Source organism: Rhinopithecus bieti, unplaced genomic scaffold (genome assembly GCF_001698545.2).
Source record: "Rhinopithecus bieti isolate Rb0 unplaced genomic scaffold, ASM169854v2 scaffold_51968, whole genome shotgun sequence".
Classification (NCBI taxonomy): Eukaryota; Metazoa; Chordata; class Mammalia; order Primates; family Cercopithecidae; genus Rhinopithecus; species Rhinopithecus bieti.
In genome coordinates, this window is record NW_016820949.1 from 177,969 (window position 1) to 190,962 (window position 12,994).

The following is a 12,994-nucleotide window of genomic DNA, read 5'->3' on the forward strand; positions in this document are numbered from 1 at the left end:
GAGGTCGGCAGATCGAGAACATCCTGGCTAACACGGTGAAACCCCTTCTCTACTAAAAGTACAAAAAGTCAGCCAGGTGTGGTGGCGGGCGCCGGTGGTCCCAACTACTCGGGAGGCTGAGGCAGGAGAATGGCGGGAACCCGGGAGACGGAGGTTGCAGTGAGCCGAGATGGCGCCACAGCACTACAGCCTGGCGGACACAGCGAGACTTTGTCTCACCAAAAAAAAAAAAAAAAAAAAAAAAAAAAAAAAGAAACATTTTGTTAGTATACATAGTTTTACTTGTTCCTTCAAACCCAAAGGGCTTATAGTACTTTTAATTGCATAATTACCTGATTTTTTTTTGTTTGTTTTCTTCTTGGTCAGCTTTTTGTTTGACCAACTAGTATTGGTGCCTCAGGCAGTTGTAGCGCTAAATAACTGCCATGGCATTTTACAAAATTAATTTTTAGAAATCAGCCTGATATTAAAGTCTGGCAGAGACACAACAAAAGTAGAAAACTTTAGGCCAATATTTCTTATGAACATACATGCAAATATCATCAACCAAATATTAGCAGACTAAATCCAGCAGCATATCAAAACGTAATACAGCATGATCAAGTAGGCTTTATTCCTAGTATGCAAGGCGGGTTCAACATACACATATCAATAAATGTGATTCACCACATAAACAGAATTAAAAGCAAAAACTCTATGACCTCTTCAATAGATGAAAAAAAAAAAGCTTTTGATAAAATCCAGCATTCCTCCATGATAAAATCTGTCAATAGGTTAGGAATCAAAGGAACATGTCTCAAAATAATAAGAGCCATTTATGACAAATACACAGCCAACATTATACGGAATGGGTAAAAACACAAATCATTTCCCTTGAGAACTGGAACAACCATTCCTATTCAACTAAGTACTGGAAGTCCTTTTCAGAGCAATCAGGCAAGAGAAAGAATTAAAAGGCATCCAATAGGAAAAGAGAAAGTCAAACTATCTCCCCTCACTGCTTATATGATTCTATACCTAGATTATCCAAAGAACTCTACCAAAAGACTTTTAGAACTGATAAACAATAGTAGTAAACTTTCAGGATGCAAAATCGATGTACAAATATCAGTAGCATTTCTATTAACCAGCAATATCCAGGCTAAGAATGAAATCAAGGACACAATCCCATTTACAACAGTCACAAAGAAAATGAAATAAACAAATGGCAAAACATTCCATGCTCATGGATTGGAAGAATCAGTATTGTAAAAATGACCATTCTGTCTCAGGAAATTTACAGATTCAACACTATTCCTATCAAAGGACCAATGTCATTCATCGCAGAATTAGGAAAAAAACTATTCTAAAATTTATATGGAAGCAACAAAGAGTCTAAATAGCCAAAGTAATGCTAAGCAAAAAGGACAAAGCCAGAGGCAGCATACTATTTGACTTCAAACTATACTAGTCTACAGTAACCAAAGCAGCATGGTAATGGTACAAAAAACAGGCACATAGGCCCATGAAATAGAGTAGAGAACTCAGAAATAAAGTCAGACACCTGCAACCATCTGATATTCAACAAGGCTGACAAAAACAAGCAATGGGGATAGGACTTCCCATTCAATAAATGGTTCTGGGACAACTGACTAACCATATGCCCAATAATAAAGCTAGACCCCTACCTTTCATCATTTATAAAGATTAATGCAAAATAGATCAACGTTTGAATTGAATATCTCAAACTATAAAAATAATGGAACACAACCTAGGGGATACTCTTCTCAACATCAGCCTTGGCAAATAATTTTTGGCTAAGTGCCCAAAAGCCACTGCAACAATAACAAAAATTGACAAGTGGAACCTAATAAAACTAAGCAGCATTTGCACAGTTAGAAACCAAACAAACAAAAAAAGTATCAACAGAATAAACAGACAACTACAGAATTGAAGAAGATATTCACAAACTATGCATCAGACAAAGGTTTAATATCAAGATCAAGAATCTCTAGGAAACTTAAGTCAATAAGCAAAAAATGACAACAACAACATCACTACAAATGGGCAAAGGTAGTGTTGGGTAAACAGGATATCCATATGCAGAAGAATGAAACTAGACCTCTATCTCTGTCCATCTACAAAAATAAAATAAAAATCGATTAAAGACTTAAATCTAAAACCTCGAACTATAAAACTACTAAAAGAAACATTGGGGAAAATCTCCAGGATATTGGTCTGAGCAAGAATTCCTTGAGTATTACCCTACAAGCACGGGCAACTAAAGCAACAATGAACAAATAAGATCACATCAAGCTAAAAAGCTTTTGCATAGAAAAATGAGCAACAAAGGGAAGAGCCAACTCACAGGATGAGAAAAAGCATTTGCAAACTATTCATCTGATTAGGGATTAATAACCAGTATATATAAGGAGCTTAAACAACTATAAGAAAAAATGGGCAAAATGTTTGAATAGCTATTTCTCAAAAGAAGACACACAAATGGCAAACAGATAAGAAAAGGTGCTTAACAGCATTGACCATCAGAGAAATGCAAATCAAAAGCATTTTAGAAATACTAATATCCAGAAGATACCAAATAGCAAATGCTGGTGAGGATGTGGAGAAAAGAGAACCATTGCATACTGTTGGTGGAAAAGTAAATTAGTATAGTCACTGTAGAGAACAGTTTGAAGGTTCCTCAAAAACTAAAAATACAACTACCATATGATCCAGCAATCCCACTGCTGGGTATATACGCAAAAGAAAGGAAATAAGTATATCAAAGAGATAAATGCACACCTGTGTTTACTGCAGCACTGTTTATAATAACTAACATTAGGGAGCAACCAAAGTGTCCAATTGTGGAAAATATGAACAATGGAGTAGTATTCTGCCATAAAAAATGACATCCGATCATTTGCAACAGCATGGATGGAACTGGAGATTATTATGTTAAGTGAAATAAGCCAGACACAGAAAGACAAACATCACACGTTCTCACTAATTTGTGGGATCTAAAAATCAAATTAATTGAACTCACGGGCATAGAGAATAGAAGGGTGGTTACCAGAGGTGGGGAAAAGGGTAGTTGGAGGTTGCGGGAAGGCATGGTAAATGGGTACAAAAAAATAGAAAGAATGAATAAGACCTACTATTTGATAGCACAATACGGTGATTATAGTCAATAATAACTTAGTTGTATATGTTTTAATAACTTAAATAATGTAATTAGATTGTAACTCAAAGAAGAAATGCATGTGGGATAGATACTCTATTCTCCATGATGTGCTTATTTCACATTGCACGCCTGTATCAAAACATCTAATGTATCCCATAAATATATATACCTACTATATACTCACAAAATTTTGAAAAAAAAATGTTTGAAAGAGATACATGGAAGAGTAGAAAGTAAAAGTTGTCTGCAAGCTTTTCTGGCATTTATTTTACAAACCCTTATGGCCTTAACAGAATTACAGTGAGGAAGTAAAAGAGAGTTTGAATTTTAAGATATATCGATAGTATTTTTGGGTTGCATTTTAATTTTGAACTTTCAGAATAGTTGCAAGAACAGTGCAAAGAACTCTACAACCGTTGTCCAGATTCCACAATTTTTAACATTGTACGTTTTTCTTTTCTCTCTTTTACTGTTTTGAGCTGTTTACAAGTTGCAGACATGACGGCCCAAATTCCCGAAATTTTCTGTTTCCTAAAAGCAAAGGAATTATTCTTTATAATCCTAATACACCCAACAAAATAAGAAAATTAATGTTAATGCAATACTTTTGTCTAATTTCCAGAACTTCAGATTTTCCCAGCTTTCCTCATCATGCCTATTATAGAGTAAAATAAATTGTTTCCCTTTGCTTCATTTCGTTTTTGGTCTATGAGCCAATTCAGGAGTACACATTGCATTTAAAGACCATACCTCTTCAGACTTTTGAAATCTTTCTTCATGTATCATGGCCTTGACTTTTTAAAAAGATACAGATTTTTTGTGGTGTTTTCTTATCATTTATTTTCAGTTATGCATGTTTTTGGCAGGAATACCACAAAAGTAATACAGTGTTCTTCTTTCTCTATCCTAATAGAAGGCATAAATATTTGGACTATTGATGATATCATTTACCATTTGTTTAAAAATAATCTGTCAGATTTTCTTCATTTTAATGTTAATTAATAAGTATCTCAAACTTATTAAATAACAAGTAAATAAAAGTATTTCTGGAAACATACTTTCAAACTATGTAAATAGCCTGTTCCTCATCAAATAGTCATCTACTAATTTTAGCATCCATTGATAATTCTTTTCTGAATCAATGATTACTAAGATTATTGCCAAGTGCTGATTTTCTAATTCCATCATCCCTTCTACATTTGTTAGTTGGCATTCTACTATAAGGCAGGAGCTTATTTTCTATTCCTACTTTATTCAAGAGGTCACAGTATGTTATTATCATTATTTTGATGCTAAAATGTTTGCAGGTTTAATCAGTGGGTTCCCTTCAACTCAATTTTTTTTGTTCTTTTAAAATGTCCCCATTAATCTTTGAATAAGCTTTCTTACATTCTGCCATGATAGAATGCTCTAGATTGATCTTATTTGTTTTCTAACTCATGACCTGAAAACAGCCATTTCTCAAAGAATCAGGTTTCTTTTACTGGAGAATGAATGTAGAACCCAAAATCTGGGGACTGGGTATGTGTTCATTACTGCCAGTGTGCCGTTACTTTCAGGACTCCTTCCAGGACAGCTAGAAAAATATGTGGGTGCATACACAAACTCACATACACACATATCGATGTGTCTGTATTTATATTGAAAATCATAAGTTCACACTGATAACTCAAATTTACTCCAGCCATTCTCCCTTAAGTATTTGTACCTTCTTTATTCAACAGTAGGCACCCAATATCTATTATTCTGAATTCACTCACTTATTTGCTAAATCTTCTTGTTTTTAACTGATTTGAAAATTTGAAGAGCTTTGTTGGTGTCAGTCTCGTGAAACATGCTGGTTTTGCTGACCAAGTTCCTTCCTAGCTCCAAAGTCACTGACTCATACTACTGAGGAGTTGAGTTTCCACAGGAAAGGAATTGAGAAGGAGCTAGCCAGAGCATTTTGAAGGGGCATTTTTCTCACAGACTAATATGGTTTTGATGTGTGTCTTCTCCAAATCTCATGTTGAAATGTGATCCCCAGTGTTGGAGGTGAGGCCTGGTGGAGATGTATGGATCATGAAGGCAGAGCCTTCATAAGTGGCTTGGGGGCTCTTCTCCCGGTAGTGAGTGAGTTCTCACTGTCAGTTCACACATATTCACGTGAGAGTCAGTCATTTAAAATAGCCTGGCACTTACCTGCTCTCTCTCTTGCCATGTGATGTGCCTCCTCCCACTTCCCCTTCCACCATGATTGTAAGCTTCCTGAGGACTCACCAGAAACAGATGCCAGCATCATGCTTCCTAATAGTCTGCAGAAGCGTGAGCTGAAATAAACCTCTTTTTTTTATGAATTGCCCAATCTTGGGTGTTTCTTCATAGTAACACAAATTGACTAACACAGAAACTCATAAAAGAAATTACCTTAGCAATGAGATAAAATGAGATAAAGAGGATGGTAAATCTTGAGTAGAGATGATCTTCTCTTTCCTAGTAAGTGCCTCTGTGGAGGGAATACATTAAAAAATCATAAAAAGAACTGGCTGCATGGTAATACTAGTAAGAAGAATTGAAGACAGCCTTTAAAAAAATTACTGGAGGCTGGTATGGTGGCTCACACCTATAATCCCAGCACTTTGACAGGCTGAGGTGGGAGTATCACTTGAGCCCAGGAGTTTGAGACCAGCCAGGGGAATGTAGTGAGACCCTGTCTCTACGAAACATTTTAAAAATTAGTCGTGCATGGTGGCATGTACCTGTGGTCCCAGCTACTCAGGAGCCTGAGGCAGAAGAATAGCTTGAGCCCAGGAGATTAAGGCTCCAGTGAGCTGTGTTCACACCACTGCACTCCAGCCAGGGCAACACGGGAGATCTTTTCTTGCAGGATCTCAAAAAAAGAGAAAATTACTGGGCCTCAGTCAAGGCATGGAAGCTAAAGGGAGTTGACAGAACTGAAGTTGTCTGTGAAGAAAAATGATTGATGTCCAGATAGTGGCCCTTCCCACAATACCTCGACATTAACTGAAGATACTGGAACCATGGATTGGTCTTGGGGATGGAAGAAAATATAAAAGTGACTGAGGAAAAATCAGCTTCAGATCAGAAATAAAATCAGTTACAGCAAATAAAGTGCTATTTCCTGAGCCCTCAAGTTTATGGATTGAAATTCATAGCCACCACATATGGAAGTAGTATAAGATAACCACACAAATATTTAAAAAGGGAATTAAATATTAACACATAATTTGCAATGCCCTTAACAACCATACAAGTGGATTTTTATGGTAAACTACAGAGTTGATGAAATCATGACTTGTCATAGCCTGATGCAAATAGAAGACACTTTTACCTCAAATTCTTTTACAAACATGATATAAAACCTCAGAACAACCTCTTTTAAGATAGCTTTTCAATTTGTATTCCAAATTTATATAATTAGACTATATAAAAACTTTTTATGACAGATTTTTTTTTTTGCAATGATCTCTGCATCTATGACTTTCCTTGCCCTTTGTAAGTCATGATCCTAGCTAAGTTCCCAGGCGGGAAGCAGCATCTTTTGACATCACCTTGATAAATGCTCCATATTATGCACATCTACTCTGCTCTGTCAACATCAGGAAAAGGCACTGGATTGTAGAATCTATTTTTGTCAAACAAGCTTCTCATTTGCTTTGCTTGTCACAGCAGGTTACCTTGGCCTTCTTTTTGCTGACTCTAACTTTTCCTTCTCGTTCTGCATAATGCACACATGTCCCGGACTTTTAAGCAGTTAAAGAATTTGAATCACAAAACAATATGAAAAAAAAAAAGTGTGTTTGTATCCTATTGCTTTGACCTAACCTTGGTTGGTTTCCTGATCTTCTATGTATTCTTGTTTGCCGCAAACTCCCATCCTTTACTCATGTAATTTCCTCACCAATGATGAAGTTTTGCTTGTCAGTGTTTTCACTGTCCTTCAAGGCCCTCCTTAAACCACATCTTCTGAGAGAACATTCCAAAATTTTCCCGTGCGAATTTCTATTTTTTCATTTCATTGCAATGAATACCACTAATATAGCATGTAACTCATTCTTTCTCTGGATCATAATTACTTGGGGAAAATACAACTAGGTAAATGCAAATTAGCCTCAGAGAAAAAGTGGATATGGTTTTATAATATAAAACTTCGGAGAGAAGGACTGATGATGTACACATTTTTATTACAAATTCAGGGGTACATGTGCAGGTTTATTACATGGGTGTATTGCATAATGCTGGCATTTGGGATTCTAGTGAACCCATCACCCAAATAGTGAACACAGATACCCAATAGGTAGTTTTTCAACCCTTGTCCTCCTCTTTCCCTCCCCACTTTTAGAGCCCCCAGTGTCTATGATTTTCATCTTTATGTTCCTGTGTACCCACATTTTAGCTCCCACTTATGAGAAGATGCAGTGTTTGATTTTCTGTTTCTGTGTTGATTCACTTAGGAGAATGACCTCCAGCTGCATCCATGTTGCTGAAAAGGACCTGAATTTTTTTATGTCTGTGTAGTATTCCATGGTGCATATGTACCACATTTTCTTTATCCAATCCATCCTTTATGGACACTTAAGTTGATTCCATGAGCTGATCCACAAATGTAAGAGTTTAGAACAGAGGGCAGCCAGCTTTTTCTGTAAAGAATTAGATAGTAAATATTTTTGGCTTGGTGAGTCATTTCTGTTGCTACTATCAAACTTACCATTGTAATATGAATGCAGCCACAGACAATATATAAATGAAAGGGTGTGTTGTGCTATTCACAATAGAAAAGACATGGCATCTATGTAAGTGCCCATAAGGATGGAAACGAGAGACACTAGGGATGCCTAAGAGGAAAGGGAGGGAGGGGGACAACAGTTGATAAACTATCTATTGGGTACTATGTTCACTAATTGGGTGATGTGTTCAACTGAAGCCCAAACCTCAGCATCATGCAACATATCCATGTAACAAACCTACACATGTATCACTTGAATCTAAGATTTAAAAAAAAAATTCAGGATGGAGTGTGGCTGTGTTTCAATGCAACTTTATACAAAAACAGGTAGTAAATAGAATTTGACCTATGGGCTGATTTGTTGACCCCTGAGCTTGAAAATCATTATAATGAGGAAAAGAAAGTACTAGTTGACCTTTTGGTAAGTATGATCGCAATGTTGGTATAACCAGATTTCAATATTTTTCTATCATCTGAATCAATTTCCAGTTTTTCATTGAATATTTTCATTGTATGTCCTATAGAAAACTCATATTCTCTATGCTAAAACTAAATTAATTTCCTTACCCAGGACAAGGGTTTCCATCTATTAAAAAATTGAAGATTACATAATATTACTAGCAATTTAGCTTCTAAATCCATGTTTCTTTATTTACTAATGCTCAATAAATATCTGAGTGCTCTCAATTCTAAATATCTATTAATTATTATTGAAAGAGAATTCTCCATGGGTCTCTCATACCTGCACTTCTTTTAACCAGAGGCATTCACAGTTTTGTCCAGACTGTCTTTTCAAGGATGTATGTATAGGAAATAGCCTTGCAAGATAGAGACAGGGTCTTGCCCCTAGATCAGATGACAGGTTTGTTTGTTGTCAAGTATAATAAAGATAATGCCTTCCTCCAGGGCAAAGGTTGAGCAGGTTTTCAGGCAGCCCATTATAAACAACTGGAGATTCCTAAGATTGGATTCCTCAGCTGTGACACACACTCATTGTGTTTACAGCATCCACCTGTGCCTGCCTCTGTCATGACCATGAGACTTAGAGGCCAATGTAAACATGAAGCTCTTGCTGCCCACTGTGCCACAAGTAATAACCCCCTTTTTTCTAGCTGAAGAGTCTTGTGTTTCCTGCCAGCATTCATGAAACAGTGGCAGGCTGCTTGTTGGCTTACAAGCAGGCTAAAATCTGAGACCCTTCTTAGTTTTAAGTGTTTTTGCCAGCATCTATCGAATAGTGGTAAGTACTTTACGTACATACTCCCATTTAAATCTTACAACCCTGTGGGCTGGATGCCATTATTTCTCCTCTCCACTTTATTCCCTCTCACTGTAAAAGTAATTATTCCAAATTGGTGGCACAGGCCACATGGTTGTTAGGGTCATAACTTGAACTCCTTCAACCAAGACATATTTTCTTTCTCAGTCTAGTTTGCAAAAAAATACCTAGGGAAGAGCTCTAATTAATCTAGCTTTCTCAGTATTTACCTACGAACAAATAAACTGTGAATGAATGTTGGAATGGCGTGGGTACTAAGGTGGTAGAACAGAACAGTTTTTCTGCACTCAGTAATGCAGCAATCTAATTGAGTCATACCATCTCATTGTTCATTTGCTCTATAATTAAGAGGGAAAAATACGATTATATGGAGATAAAGGTATCAAGCCAACGTTTAACATAAGAATTGACTAGAGAAAACAATATATTTGTTCATAATCTTGTGCAATGATAAGAGTAGTATTTGTGAAACCTAAAATGATCATCAATAAATCTGCGACCAGGTTGGGTACTGTGGCTCACGCCTGTAATCCCAGCACTTTGGGAGGCCGAGGCAGATGGATCACCTGAGGTCAGGAGTTTGAGACCATCCTGGCCAACATAGTGAAACTCCGTCTCTACTAAAAATAGAAAAATTAGTTGGTCATGGTGGCACACACCTGTAATCCCAGCTTCTCAGAGGCTGAGGCACGAGAATCACTTGAACCCAAGAAGTGGAGGTTGCAGCCAGCCAAGATCACACCACTGCATTCCAGCCTCGGCGATAGAGCAAGACTCAGTCTCAAAAATAAATAAATAAATAAAAACAAAATAAATAAGCAACCAGCAAAACCTAACATTTCCTTTGGAAGCTGATGAAGAAGGTGCCAAAGACTTGGGGCTTGCACTAAAGACAAAATTGAATGAACTCCAGCCTACCTTTTAAATGTTGCTAAATGGCTACCTGCAAATTCTTGTTTTAGCAGCCATCTTTAAATTTAACTAGCACGAAAGCATTCTGAATTGTGGGGTTCTAGGAAAGCTCAGTCTTTCAGAATGGAGATACTTACCTTGCTCTAGGTCAGCTTTGCTAGACTTGTTTTTAAAAGAGGAAATCTAGCAGGGGCAGGTAGTAAAATACTAAAGGGCACATTAGAAAAACGTCCACATTGTGAATTATAATAAAAGGGTAAACACCCCCCCCAAAAAAACAAAGAAAAAACAGAAAAACTGGGTATATTAGTTTGCTAAGGCTACCATAATGAAACACCACAGACTGGATGGCTTAAAAAAGATAGATTTATTTTCCCACAGTTCTTGAGGCTAGATGTCCAAATCAAGGTGTTGGCAGGTTTAGTTTCTTCTGGGGCAACTCTCCTTGGCTTGTAGATGGCAGCCTTTTTGCTCGCAAATGGTAGTCTTTTCTCTGTGCTTCCGCATTCTTGGTGTTTCTGCGTATTCAAATTTATTCTTTTTTTCCCATTTTTGTAACAGCTTTATTGAGGTGTAATTTATATGCCATAAGATTCACTCATTAATTAATTTTTTAAATTTCTATTTAATTTTTGTGGGTCCATAGTAGGTGCATATATTTTTGGGGTACATGGGATACTTTGAAATAAGCATACAATGCGTAACAGTCATATCAGGGTAAATAGGGTATCTATCACCTAAAGCATTTATTCTTTATGTTACAAGCAATCTAGTTATATTATTTTAATTATTTTTAAGTTTATAATAAATTATTGTTAAATACTAGATCTGTTTTTATCCTAACTATATTTTTGTATCCATTGACTATCTGCCATGACCCCCCACCTTTTCACTACCTTTCCCAGCCTCTGGTATCTATCCTTCTACTCTCTGTCTCCATGAGTTCAATTATTTTAATTTTTAACTCCCACAAATAAATGAGAACACGGACAGTTTCTCTTTCTGTGTCTGGCTTATTTCACTTAATGTAATGGTCTCCAGTTCCATCCATATTGTTGCAGATGACTGGATGTCATTCGTTTTTATGGCTGAATAGTACTGAATTGTTTATATGGACCGCATTTTCTTTATCCGTGCATCTGTTGATGGACACTTAGGTTGCTACCAAATCTTGGTTACTGTGAATAGTGCTGCAATAAACATAGGCATGCAGATATCCCTCTAATATGCTGATTTCTTTTCTTTTGGGTATACTTAACAATGGGACTGCTGGATCATATGATAATTGTATTTTTGGTTTTTGGGTAACCTCCAAACGGTTCTCTATAGTGGTTGTAGTAATTTACATTCCCACTAACAGTGTATGAATGCTCCCTTTTCTCCACATTCTTGCCAGAATTTGTTATTGCCTGACTATTGGATAAAAGCCATTTTAACTGGGATGAGACAATATCACATTGTAGTTTTGATTTGCATTACTCTGATGGCCAATGATGTTGAGAACCTTTTGATATACCTGTTTGCCATTTGTGTGTCTTCTTTTGAGAAATGTATATTCAAATCCTTTGCCCGTATTTTGATCGGATTATTAGATTTTTTCCTATAGAGCTGTTTGAGCTCCTTATATATTCTGGTTATTAATCCTTTGTCAGATGGATAGTTTGCAAATATATTTTCCCGTTTTGTGGGTTGACACTCCTCTATGTTGATCGTTTCCTTTGCTGTGGAAGCGTTTTAGCTTGATGTAGTCCCATTTGCCCATTTTTGGTTTGGTGGCCTGGGCTTGCGGGGTACTACTCAAGAAATTTTTGCCCAGTGCAATGTTCAGAAGAGTTTCCCCAAAGTTTTATTTTAGTAGTTTTATAGTTTGAGGTTTTTGGCAAGTCTTTAATAATCCATTTTGATTCTATTTTTGTATGTGGCAAGAGGTGGGGTTCTAATTTGATTCTTCTCCTTATAGATACTCATTTTTCCCAGTACCATTTACTAAGTGGTTATTTTTTTCCCCGATGTATAGTCTTGGCAACTTTGTGAAAAATGAGTTTACTGTAGATGTATGAATTTGTTTCTGTGTTGTCTATTCTGTTTCCATTGGTCTATGTGTTTGTTTTTATGCCAGTACCATGTTGCTTTGGTTACTGTAGTATTGTAGTATAATGTGAAGTCAGGTAGTATGCTTTATCCAGTTTTGTTGTTTTTGTACAGGATAATTTTGGTCATTTTGGGTATTTTGTGGTTCCATATAAATTTTTTTGATTTTTCTTCTATTTCTGTGAAGAATGTCACTGGTATTTTGATGGGAATTGCATTGAACCTATAGATTGCTTTAGGTGATATGGACAGTTTAACAATATTTATTCTTCCAATCTATGTGCATAGAATATCTTTCCAATTTTAGGTCCTCTTCAATTTTTTTAACAGTATTTTCATTTTCATCATTGAGACCTTTTACTTCTTTGATTAACTTAGTTCCTAGATACTTAATTTTATTTGTAGCTATTGTTAATGGGATTACTTTCTTGATTTATTTTTCAGATTGTTTACTTTTGACATATGAAAGTGCTACCTGTTTTTGTATGTTGATTTTGTATCCTGCAACTTTGCAGAATTTCTTAGTGCTCATCTTTTTTTTGGTGCAGTCTTCAGGCCTTTCCAATTATTAAATTATATCTTCTGCAGACAAAGGTGATTGTACTTATTCCTTTCCAAGTTGCATGCCCTTTCTTTCTTTCTCCTGTCTGATTGCTCTAGCTGAGACTTCCAGTACTATGTTGAAAAACAGTGGTGAAAGTGGGCAACCTTATTGTGGTCCAGATCTTAAAGAAAACACTTTCATGTTTTTCCCATTCAATATTACCGTACCTGTGGGCCTATTATATATGGCTTTTATTTTGTTCCTTCTAGCCCCAGTTTTTTA